Genomic DNA, 13,490 nt, shown 5'->3' with positions numbered 1-13,490 from the left:
CAATCTGTTTTACATTAGAAGGTTTTCATTGTGAAACCTCTGGGGAGTTTTGAGTTCCATTAAGAACACATGCAGATGTTGTTATGTTCAGAATGAATTTATCAGTGAGTGAGAATAGTTATTTATAGAGAGATAGCAAAAATATGTTATGATTATCTGGAGTAGTGATGGGATTTATTAATATTGATTTAATTAAGTTTTTTCCTCCTTTTAAAAAAAAAAATCTAAAATGCCAGCTTTTATTTGAGACTTTACAGTACTTTTGGGGAAAGAGCTGTTCAGCATTCACCCAGAGGTGCACTTCTTGAAAATGTGTCAATTTTCTTTGAATTTGACCCAGGTGTAGTTGTGGTTTTGAGTTGTAGCTCTTATGTGTTTCACACCAATCTTAAACGATCTCGGTGGAGGGAAATGAGCCCCGGCTGTTTACAGTTCAGAGTTTATGCACTGCAGCTCTGTATCTGACTGAACTAAACGCTTTGGTTCAAATTCAGAAGCTATTTATTCAACCTCATAATGTTTGAACTGCAGCCTTTAGGGCACACAGTGAACCACAGGGTGTAGTTTTAGTTATTATTCATTGATTCAGTTTTGTTCTGGCGATGTGTGCGCTCCATCCATCACTGCTGTAAAAACACAACCTATCTGTTCAGGTTGCTTCTTTCTCGACCACCCACCATTTGTTTCGGGCAGCTGATGAAATATGTGACTCTCCGTAGGCTGTGTGAACTTTTCGTGCATGTCTGTCTGGTTTGTTTTTGTGTTTGTCAGGTTGCAATTAGCGAGCGCTGTTTGTCAAACAAGCAGACCGTCAGCACTGCGGGTGTCCAAAGAGAATGCTAAACAAAGCATGTCAGCTGTAAAATGTCTTTGCTAAGATTGCGTGCACATGCGATGACTGATGCTTGTGCAGTTGTGCAAAGCTACTGAAACATTACAAACGAACCCCATCATTATTGACTCAAACATGTATAGAAACACAGTGATGCACATATACACTCGGTCATACACAACACACACATCATGCATGATGGCAAACACGGTTGTCTGCATGAAGACAAAGAATGCAGAATAACTGTAAATCCTGTAAAACTGTAAAGAGTAGATGGCTGCAGTCTACAATTGGCAGTGATAAAGGATGTAAAATCTGATAGATAGCTCATGTACATCTGACCCAATTTCAATCGAAATACCAACAACTCACTTTGTACCACTTGTTTTTGCCTCTTCTCCAGCTTAGGAGAAAATACATGCTACGACAATGAAAAAGCCCTCAGTGCCTTTAAAAGTCCTCACAATATCAGTATAAGTAAAGTGAAACTCTAAGCATTAGGTAATTTTAGGGGTACAAATAGGGATGCCATCCCCCTTGTTAGCAATATTACTAAAATGTGTCACTCTTGTTAACCTGCATCCCCTCTCCATATCCTGGGTTTGGATGCAGATGCCTTCTTATCTGGACCAAGACCTTTAATTACTGAAAACTATTCAGTTTTAAGGGGACGTTTCTGTTTTAATCTCTGCAGCTTTTTAACACAAGTTTAGCAACCAGGAAACTCACAGACTAATAGCATGTGTTGAATCATTTCACATGATGCTACACAATCAGTCAAATGCATGTATGTCAACCTTGGAATGCCAGCCCATACTTACTGCAACTTGTCAAATACTACTGCATTGTCAGTGATGTCAGATGCCAACGCAAAGAGGCTCTTTTAATGCATGATATGTACTGGGCACATCAGTTTTAGAGGCAGCATGCAGTGACCCAACCAGTCAAATACCGTTGCTTTGACTTCAGACACAGACACACAGAGGTACATTTTGCGGTGGTTTGATACTCACCATGTGACAGCTGTTTGTAACACCACTGGCATCTACCCCAATATAAGGAGCTAGAAAGTCTTTGTAGGGAAGGCGGTTGGGGTGTTGGATGGGTCAAATAAACTCAAGACTTTTACCCAGGAGCCCACTATTAGTATCCTGTGTGAATTTTAAGCCAAAGTGTAATGTTTTGTAATAAACCTTACGCAAGCTTTTGCTGCCTAAATCTAAAAATAAAGGGGTTTACCTATGCTGTGAGTTTATTTAAAAAAAAACCTGTATGTATGTAAAAAGCAGAAACTGTACATTTCCTGTGACAAGACAGGTGTATTTGACACAGGAGGGTCCCTAAAGACCCATATATGGATGTGTTGGTCCACGGACAAAGCGGCAGTATTTGCGATGTCGGGGTTTGAATATGTTGGGAACGCACAGCATTTGTTCTTAAACTGAACCTGAAAACCAAAACTTAAGAAATTCAGTAACTTTTAAATCTGATCATTTTAAAATTGTACTGAGTGAATAATAGGATACTTGTGTAGCCCAAGCAACAGCATCAAAACAGAACTGGATCAAGAAGGGTGCACTTATTCTTGAGTTGTCTGTTGAAAAGGGAAAAAATGCCCTGGTTGTTTACAGCTACCATCAATGGTGAAAATTCTAAATACAGTTTTAAAAAAATGGCAACACATTTTTTGGTGCTTGTTGTGAGGAGCTTTTTCCCCCCACTGCTAGTGGAAGTGTTTTTGTCACATTTAATGGATTGCAAGTGACTTTTCTTTTTCATGGGTTTGATTGCCTGTTCGAGACAAGTGTTGACATTATTATACTTCAGTATCTTTGTTCAGTTTCGCTTCTAAAAATGATTTGCACATTGTCAGTGATCAGCTTGCAGATGATCAGCTGTCTATTTGACTCATGTTTGGTATAAGTGGCATGTTTCCTGCCATGTTTGAGAGTCACTGGATGAATCTGAAGCACTCTAAACAGCAAATTAAAGCCGGGGGCTACCACTACATACTCTATTATACCTGCTGTGATGATATAACCATATTTTAACTATAATGATTAAACTGACAGTTTTACTGAGGCTAACATAACTGGTAAATTGCTGTGCTTATCTAATCCAAGATAAACACAGATCCAGATGTGCATGCAGTCATTTGTTTTGTCTATCCTAGATGTCTGCACAGGCAGATGTGTCCACACCTGCAACTGTCCTGCCATGACTTTTGGACTGCATGTTAAAGTCTTAAAAAACTTCTTCTCAGATGACAACATTTTTACAACTGACCCATTTAACAGACAATTAGAGTTTAATAAGACACATTTTGCTGGTCAAAACAAAACAAGCAAGTTCTTGCAGTAATGGTAGTCAGGGCTAACCAGCCATTAGCAGGTACTGTGCCAGTGCCGTGCTGAGGAGATTTTGCTGTGTCTCGATAGAAAAACATGGTGTCTAGTGGAGCTTTTGCAATAACTAGAAGCACATTTAGGCCACTTTGAGAGAGTTTCTGTATGGGTAGCTGTGTTGTAGCTCTGCTAGTGGCTCCACTATAAGAGGCATTCTTGGTGAGTATCTCAAGCAGTGTCTGTGCAGCCACAACTGCTAGCATGCAGCTCACAATAGTGTTGATGTAAAAGAAGCCACGTTCCAGAAAAAAAAAAGTTGGTGTTATGTGTTTCTGCAAAACACAGATATGTTACATTTGCAATTGTGCATAACACCCTTTGTGCAACTAACGTTATTCTGGCAGAAAACGCAGTGATGTATTAGTAAAAAGCAACAGTATTTTATGGCACTATGCTAGCAGAAAACACAGCAACGCAGCAATGTCTTGGTAAAAATTCACGACTTTTTTGTGTCCCTATCCCCGCTGGAAAAACAGGAATGGGACTCAAAAAAATACCCACATTTGGGGTCTTAAAAGCCACTGGAAACACAGCAATGACTTGCTAAAAAGTTACAGATTTTGTGGTTTGGGGCTTTCAAACAGTGGTCTGTAGCTTGGCACATGCCTCACCTGTGTGTCACGCCATCAACCATCGCTCCACATACCAATGACAAAATCAGCTCATGCACTTTGTCACTTTAGAAATGTTGATAAGATACATATGAAACGTGCAGATGTAATGGATTTGTGTCTTGCAGAGATGTACAATGCCAAATTTTCTTCCGATAGCTGGAAAAAAGTGTGTACAGGGCCGTTTGACCGTCTAGACGAAGGAACTAAGACATTAGCAAAATCTAAACACAAGTGGTCAGCCACAGACAGATAATAGACAGGTGTGAACAACAATGTCTCCGCTGTCCACTTGTGTTCAGGTCGCTGAAACGCGTGTCGTTACCAGGTATAAACAGGCTCCTATATCCACAGATCAGATGCACAAAGGGCCACTTTTACTTTCACTAGTAGCTTGAGTTTGGCTCCTAAACCTCATTAGTTGAGAGGGGCCATAAGTGTCCTGCATAAACCATAAGCTCCTGGTTTTAATGTTTCCTTTCTCAGCACGAAGATACAGTATGTAGGCTATATGCTGTTATTAATGAGCATATGAACAGGGTCACATTGAGCATCTCACTGTGTATACACTCTGCAAACGGCACTTATCTCTTTAATGTATGTATAATGTATACCAGCCATCACAGCCATGTCATAACGGGGATGATGGAAGGCAGCTGCGGGTGTCCAACACAGGCAGGCCTATTAAGCATGCATTAAAACTGCTGATGGCCTGTGTATACCAAGGCAACTCATTTCTGCAAAACAGAATAATATGTGTGCCAGGAGAGACTGAGAAGGTCATCAGCAAACAGAGCAACAACAGTAATGCTCATTACTATTCATTGAAACTGGCATGTAAATAGAAAGAAAAAGTGGTGCATGTGAGGCTCAGGCTGCCAAGAGCTAATGAAGAACCTGCAAGTGGAAGTGCTGAGAAAACAGACAATGCTGGAGCGATGTTTATTAGTTGCTGTGCTCCTACAGCGCTGCAGGTGCCGGCGACGACCTCTGGCATCAATCTGTTTCAATCACATGCTCTGGTAAAGGCTGTGTGTAGCATGAAGGGCAACAATTACACCTCCACATTCAGCTGCTATGCTTTAATATATGCAAGAGGTACCGAGTTTATGACCTCTAAATTTTTTTTTGTCATTTCTCGTAGTGCTTCTTTGCCATGTGCCACCCAAACTGTTTGGACTCTGTCACATCAACATTTAAGACATCTGTCATTGAATTCATTGCAGTTAGAAAATTCACTCACAGAGACAAAGCACATTTTTGACAAGTGGTGTAGTCCAGTTTATTGTAGTGGGTATACTGTGATCACCAAGGGTGGTGGGGCCACAGCCAATCTAATGCAATCACTTATTCCCCCTTACTTAGTTGATCAATATAGTTGTAGGTCTTTGCACTGTAACTTTAAACTTGATAGGGCTTTTCCCCCAGTAAGTTTTGTGTTTCATACAATTAATGGACTCCTTCAAATTGGTCTTTTTAAGTAAAATGACAACCATAGCTGGACAACTATGTAAAGAAAAATAAATCTCTTAACACAAATACATAACACATTAAAATTGAGTTTTTGTGGAACTCAAAATGTTAACTGTTCTGGTAATAGTCCCTGACCTTTGACCTTTAACCACCTAAATGTAATTGGTTCATTGTTGAGTCTAAGTGGACATTTGTGCCAAATTTGAAGAAATTTCCCTCATGGCATTCTTGACATATTCTTGACGGATGTACAACCCAAAGACATAATGGCAAAGGTGCAGAGACATAAAAAAAAAAAACATAGTATAAAAGAAACAGTCATACACAAAAAAGGGAGGCCCCAGTGCACAGTTTGTTCATGTGCAGAACAACGTTTCAGCCTCTCGAGAGAAGGGGACAATAAAACATTTGTTCATTTTCAGTCACCAAAATCAATCTTTTGTGTTTTAGGCCATTTTCAAGGTGGGATCTTTTCTGAGATATACTTTGCTCTCTTGCTTTTACAAATCTAATACTGCTTTCTCCACCATAGCACACCACAACTATAAGGGGGGAATCAGGAAAATCACTCCCCAAGATACAAGTCGAGGACAAAGGCTAAGGGTAGTGGCAAAATTATACCGCACTTCTTCACAAAAGTACTCCTGAAGTGGACTTAAAGTACAGAGTGTCCAAAGCTGGATTATATAAATACATTAACCGGCCGTTCTCCAGCTCCAAAATACCACAGGAGGAACCTCCACTTCTCCTCCCCTCAGAGTAATAAGCTCCCAAAGCAAATCTTTCCTGACAACGAGCAGCACTGAGCTTGTTGTTAAACCTTTGTAAAGCAATAAGCATGCTGCAGTTTCAATTTGAAGAGACAACGTGCCATGCATCAGCATTTTGGTGTGCATGCCAAAGTACGCTGAGATACTTGAGTGGAATTGAGGCTCAGTGAACCGTTCATAATGATGCATGTCCGTGTATGCAGCAGAGTGTCCTGCCAGAACTAGTTCATAATTCAGTGTCTGACCCAGAAATGTATTCTTTTATGTAGAAAAACCACTGAAACAGCGTTTATAGCATCAAGGGACGCTGGTTCTTTTTTCGGGGCTTTTTGAGGCAAAATGACTCAATGTAACCTGCTCATTCAGTAGCAGAGGAGATCCAACACTGTATTTCAGACCTCTAACATAATTCATTTACAAAAACAACTTAACTGATATGCATAAGTAAATATATGAATAGCAATTTGCTTTCTTCTGCATAGGAAATAAGCTGACATTGAAGCTTTTATATCTGTCACAAATACAGATGAACTTAAGATGCATTATTCTTTTCAGTCACCATATAGCTTATCTTTCTAATTTTGCGAGAACAGGACCAAAATATTATGTTCAGATATTAGGTTCAGTCTTAATCTTAAAATTTCTGTTAATAACTTTCAGAAAATCTTTGTTTTTAGTGACTCTCTCTGAGGCCATTTAGTGAAGTGACTGACTGTGATTGACCTGCATCCTGTGAATTGAACACTGGAAAATGAATTACTCTCATATGTAGAATAATGTTACTACCTGTATGTTCCTATAATTAATTTGGACCATCGGCTCAAAGATACTAATTAGCTTGCCATTTGCAAATTGCTTTATCAGCTGCAAAGCAACCACCAATTAAGCTTTACAGCTAGCTAGCTGTAACTTAGCTATGGATCTCCTGATCTCCTATAAACCAACTACACCATGGTCACATGACTTAATGTCACCGCCACAACAAGACTGTAATGCCGTGTTTTGCATGGCTCAGTGTAATAATGTGCTGTGGTGTCATTAAGCCACTTGCTAGCAACTGCCTTTTTTTTTTTTCTCAATGCTCATAAGTGGGGATTTACGGAAATATTTTATGTCATAGGGCTAAACTTAAAAGTCTTAAGTTTGTGTTAACCGCAGATGTTATTTCAGGCATCTTACCAATAACATATTTTTAGCCAAGGGAATCTGGGCACTAAAATGCTAACTCATTTTCAAGTTTGAGGGCTCATTTCTGAGGCTCTCTATAGAAAACCAAGCGAGTCAAGGAAAGCCTCAGTTTGTAGTTAAGTTACAATCCATTAATCATTGACTATAAATGCAAGGTACTACATGTAAAAAGTTGCATATAGTACCTTTAACTGTGGAAATGTTGGCTCAATTAGGTTTGATGCTAAACTCTTCCATCAGGTACCTGTTGTAGTAAAAACCCCAGGGCGCGTCTGTCCTCGCCTGCTCTGAGGCATTTTTATGTTGTGTCTCTCTCACACAGGAAACTCAGGCTGAACGGTCAAAATGTGAAGAGGTTCACGCTGGACGAGCACCCAGGGGACCCTGCTGACAGAGAAATGTTCTCTCTCACACTTTGAAAAGTTACCAGGTCTGGGTTTTGTCTACTCTTGAATAATTTAAGATTCTCTCATCCCTGTTGTGTGTGTGAGCTGTCTTGACGCTGCTACTGTCTGTCTGACCTTGTGGCTCAGAAAACATTCAGATGCTGCTCAGCATGCCTTAAGGCAACAGGAGCACAGGTGCACACAGCAATGATGAGCTCTCTGAAAATAGCGCTGTGGACTGTGAGTCAATGAAGCACTATCTTTCTTTTTTTTTTTTTTTTTCTTTTGCAGTTTGGCAGTTTATATCCCTGTCACTATTCAGGCTGAGTTATGACAGTTATGCTAAAGGCCATGGCATCTTTTAGAAGCAGAGCTCATCTGCTATTAGTGACTTTTTGTTTTGATTCCAATGAGTTTAAGGGCTTTGTGGCTTTTGGTTTCATACATCTGGCCACAATTTTAGAGGCACCCTGAGCTCAAAATAGTTAAACTGTGAGCACATTAAAGTTCTATTTTACCATTATTATTTTATGAGTTCTTTTTATATCAAATATCATAAAATTACAATACGTTTTTTTTAGGCACTGGGGCGTTTTTCAATGACTATAGCTGCTGTTTCTAGCTATTATGTGTAGTCAGTTTCTGGCATATTAATGCCACCGACTGCCCATCAGTGGAATAATACAAAACTGGCAGCAGAAATGTGTTACCTGCGCACGTTAACGCAAACATGACATTCAAAACAGTGACTTTAATCCTGAATTAATTGCTACAAAAAGCTACTAGTGGTCAAAACTTTATAGGGAATCCTGAAATATACTGTGTATGATTTTTCTAAAAATAATAATAATTTCTTAATACTATATATAGGAGTAATGTATAGACTAATGTATGTTAATTGCCACTAATCACATTTTTCTGACATTTTCAATTCCATTGTTTCGTATTACAAAACCATTATAAAGTCTAAATTGACAAAGTTAAGCAATTCTTATCAGATTGTCTTGATTAGGAATCAAATGACAGAAAGAAACTGCATGGGACTGACATAAAGTAGGCATGTCGGTGAATGGGGGGCTCATGGGTACCCATAGAACCCATTTCATTTAGATATCTTGAGGTCAGAGGTCAAGGGAACTCTGTGAAATGGCCAAAATCTTTGGAGCATTATTTTGCTCCCTTGCCTGACACCCTAATTTCCGCAACAGTCGTTTTTGTTATGATATTTTCTCAGTCAGTGCACAGTGTACCTTCTGGGGATGTTTCAGTCCCCAGATTTAGCTGCAGAGTGGGTGCTCCTTGCTTTCATGCTACTTTTTGGTACAGGCAGTTGCAGATCCAGACCCAGGGTGAGCTTGAGTCTAATGGAGACAGCTAACCAGAGGAAGAGAGGTTATGTTGGAAGTGTTTAATTTTTAGCTTGTTTGGTATCTAGTATCGGAAAAAAAGTTGTTGCACATATCTGTTTGGACGTTAGTGTAGTTAACATGCATTAGCTGAGAGGGCTGACTTGACTTTTTTATGTCAGCATCACGGTCACATTTTACATCCCACCAAAACCCCTGTTTAACTTATGGGAAAAAGAGACAGTTTATCAAAGTTCATAATGAATCACAAATCTGATTCGACTGATATCATTCAGAGTCGGATACAGGCATGGATAATAAAATAATGGCTTCGTCCCAGTGTGTCTGAGCATAATTTTGCTGTTGGAACAGGTTTAATGGTGAAATTGGATCACCATTGGATGCCGTAATTGCTGTAAATCGAGCTAACCAAAACTGGAACAAACTACAAACCCTTGAAAACATTTTAAAGTTACACAAGGTCACTTTTTGATACTCAAAAGAGAGATTTTTCGTGGAGTATCGCCTTAAGTCCCTTATTTTCCGACTACCCCGTTCTTCTGTTATTGTTTTTCACTCTTTTTCCCCTCCAGACTCCTTCTTTCTTCTAGGCCCCTCTATGTGTAATGGCTTCCATACCGAGTAGCTATTTTTTTTACGAGCAAAGCGTGGGATTAATGTTTGCCAGTGGAGGCAAATGGCCGTCCAGGGAGTTACCTGTCAGGACCCTGCAGTGCGCTGGCCTCTCCACGGGGCGATGGATGTTACACAACAGCGGGAGACGTCACCCCAGAGGAATGTGGCAAATGAGAGGGGGGGGCGGATCAGAGGATGAGGGGGGAGAGGGGTTGGAGCTGAGTGCTTCAGTGACTGCTGTGGTACCCAGACATGAGTCACAGCAGGGAGATAAAATGGGTCAGTGGATACTAACCTGGAGAAATCATGATCCAGTTACACAGTGTTTTTGAGTGTGTGAAGACTGAAAACAACTGTAAGTTTTCAATTTAATCCTGTTTAAGGCACTTTACAGTAATATATGTACAATGGTTTATACAACATTATACACTAAACAAGTAATAGCACATTATGCACAAATCATACCTTTCTAAACTGTGTGTGTGTGTGTTTGTGTGTGTGTTCAAGTGGTCAAACTGGAGTGAATGTTCAGCAATTAAATGTTTAGTGTTGTGATTATTCTCAGATGTTTCTGTGCATTAGAGGTAATAATTAACCAATACAAAATTAGCTGACTGGATAGAGAATAGGTACTTCAGCTTCCTATTTAGCCGGCTATTAAGATAAATGTGTTAAAGCAGTGATACTCAACTAATGGCCCACGGGCCAAATTTGGTCCCCATTAGTGTGCCCTAACCATTTTCTAGTTCTCAATAAAAATAAAGTGATTCACACTGGAAATTGTTTTTGTACTTTAAGTATACATAAGATGTGCATAAAATGGCATCAATCAAGAGCTTGTTTATCCAAGAAAAGTGCCACTGGAGGATCCCCTGTGCCCCTTGACAGAGGTCCCAGCTAAGCCCCATAATGTCCTAAAATCACAGAAACATCCTAAAATCCCACAGACATCCTAAAATCCTAGAAATGTCCTAAAAACCAACAGATGTCCTAAAATCCGAGAAGCATCCCAGAATGCTCGAAATGTCCTAAAATCCCAGAAACTTCCTAAAATCCAAGACGTGACCTAAAATACCATATCCTAAAATCCTAGAAAAGTGAGAGGTCCTCTTCAGAACAAATGAACCTGGTGATTTTAACCAGTGAAAACATTGAGTAAAGCAATTCTACTATGAAAATGTTTTTCTGACACTGCTCATTGTGATTGTGCTGCTAACTACAGTGGCAGACACACATTAAAACACAAAAACACAAGTTGCCCTATGAAGCCAGTGTTTGCTTTATACATTTTGGGACAATGTAGAAACATCTCCGCAGATGAACACGCTCCCTTTGTAGATATAAACTTTTCATTCAAAGCTTACAAAAATATGATAATTCTTATTTTCAGGTGATTAACCACTAAAGAAAACATTCTTATTATTTTATATTCCATTTTTGACAATTTATCATCCTAAATCATACACACTGAACTTTTAAACTATAATCAGTACCACAAAGCCTGACCCTGTGGTAGAAAGCACCTGTCCTGTTAAACTTGGTTAACTTGAGAACAAAAACTCTTTCTTTCACTCTTTGTTTTAACAGATGAAATAATAGTAAAATTTAACCACTCCACCATTAGCTAAGCACCAGTGGAAACGCTGTACGCACCACTGGACATCCCTGAACTCTTTTTTTTGTGAGATGGTAATTAGCTCCTGAAACTTTTGCATTTTGAATCCAGTTGCAGAGGGAGAGCGGGGATCTTAAGCTCATGGTGGGTCCCTGGGATCGGAGCTCATTACAAAAACACTTTTGTTATAAGAGGACCCAAAGGTGTCTGTCTTTAGAGCCATTCTGGGTCCTGACCCTCAGCTTAAGAATCGCTGCTGTAGCCTCTAAGGCCGGAGTCAGTGTCTGGCTCTCCTCACACTAATGCACTCACTCTGTCTCCTGTCCTGAGGTCAGCCTGTAAACACTGAAGTGATGCTGAAAGCAGATAAAAGGAAGCTCTACTCTACAAACAGGGTGAGAAAGTTTAGGACATTATGCCAACCCACACTGGCATGGCTTTGGGAGCAAGTGCCCAGAGGTGGTTTATTTTGGCCAAAGTTTGATTAAATAATGGTGTAAATTTATCATGTTTATTTTCCTTTTGCTCTTGTTGTGAACTACCAGGTCTAGAAGTAAAGGGTTCATTAACTGATAATCGTCTTTTTATTGGGCTGTTTTTCAACCAAAAGAATAACACTGATGAACTGAAGCGAGCACGCACTTTCCTGCCGAGCAACAATGGTTTAAGAACTATTTTAAAGTGTTGAACACAGAGAGAGCAACCAGGTCTTTTAATTAGACAGAAACTTCATGTGTGCTGTTTAATCAGGAATGCCATGGCGACACATCCTGCAATATAGTATGCTATTAAAACTGCATTAATTGATTTTTTTTTTTTTGCCACTCCAACTTAGCCACTAAGCAGGTAATGGTGTTTTTCAATAGTGTTGGGCACAGTCAATAACCAACAAAGCTCTGCTAATTCTGATAAACACATACTTCCTATAGCAGTGTCACAAGAGTAATTCATGAAGAAGTTAAATGCAGAAACAAAATTTAGTGAAGTTTTCAAAGCAGCTCCTTGATTACCAGAAAAATTTGTCACTGCAAACAATTTCCATTTTTGATTAGCGCTGTTCTGTGCTTCATGGGAATCATCACCGCAGTTGGGGAGCTCCTTTTATCGAAACACATTACTTTGCTGAAACAACATCAACATCAAAGCTGCACACACTGACTCTCAGCTTGTCAGACTAAATTACAAACAAGGGCTGCAAATCCCATAATAATTGAGACGCTGTAGATTTGCCACATTTGTCACAATCGATGGATTTAAATTCTACTTATTTGAGATGAAGCTGAACTAACCACCAGAGCTTTATCCTCTCATTTCCTTTTGATTTTTAGAAACATCAGATGTGACCAAAAATACGTCTGAGCACTAAAGCCCAAAGCTTTGAAACAATTACCTTTGGCTACATTCAGCTTCTCGTCTTGGTGCCCACACATATGCCAAATCATACAAAGGGTCCATTTAGGGCATTCAGCAGCCCCTGCTGTGTGCTTAGCTGCATGTGTTTGAGCATTTTCCCACCCAGTGGCTGCCTGTACCTCCAGGCCCAGCAGAGGAGGAGCCTGCTGGTGCACCACAGGACACTTGAAAGTGTCTACAAAGTGGTTTCAGCCCACACACCTGGCCTGAATAACCTCCTCGTGTGAAAAATCATCTTTGGATTCTTCATCCTACAGGAAGAAATGATAGAAGAAGAAACTGTGAGAGAGAGAATGTGATACAAACACATGCAAGTGGTTAAACAGCCTGCACTGAACGCGCTGAGAGTTGGGAATACAGAGTGATTTCGCCAAATCCCTTGCCATATTTGTACACACATCATATAGGTGCGAAGGCTCATGAAAAAACAGTGTATTTTAAAGAAAAAAGTAATTCCTACTCACTTAAGGCTGTGAGACACCAAGCCAGCGGTCCATCATTGGCCCTTGTCGACCCTCGACAGCATTTTTTCAACATGCTGAATCTGCAGTGGTGGCTGTGGAGCCTGTCGGTAAATGAAATCACTCTTATTGGCTGTTCAGCTCAGTGCACAAGAAGAAAAACAGAAGTGAAAAATGTAATCAAAGGGCTAAAGTCAAGAGGAAGTGAGGTCAAAACAAACTTGTTATATAATGTAAGATTGCTTTTTTTCTGTGATTGAGCTCTTTAACAGAAATATTTCCTGGTAGTTTGGGTTGTTGTTTACTGCTGCGCAGTAAATATGCTTTGTTCTTCCAACATTAGATTATGTTGCT

The 13,490-nt window shown here is 39.8% G+C and overlaps 1 long non-coding RNA gene across 1 annotated transcript in view; it reads left to right on the top strand.

Annotated features, from left to right (window-relative positions):
• The window catches only part of LOC148187246 (uncharacterized), a 29,162-nt gene extending 21,076 nt beyond the window's left edge, over positions 1–8,086 (top strand). Inside the window, exon 3 of the long non-coding RNA XR_015779021.1 lies at positions 7,602–8,086. This is a non-coding gene — a long non-coding RNA (uncharacterized LOC148187246). The remainder of the gene's footprint in view (positions 1–7,601) is intronic.
• The last annotated feature ends 5,404 nt before the right edge of the window (positions 8,087–13,490 follow it).

This window comes from Plectropomus leopardus, chromosome 15, assembly GCF_026936395.1.
Source record: "Plectropomus leopardus strain MGB_pleo_1.0 chromosome 15, ASM2693639v1, whole genome shotgun sequence".
In the NCBI taxonomy this organism is placed as follows: Eukaryota; Metazoa; Chordata; class Actinopteri; order Perciformes; family Serranidae; genus Plectropomus; species Plectropomus leopardus.
The sequence above is the reverse complement of the archived record's forward strand: the minus strand, read 5'-3'. Positions and strand labels throughout refer to the sequence as shown.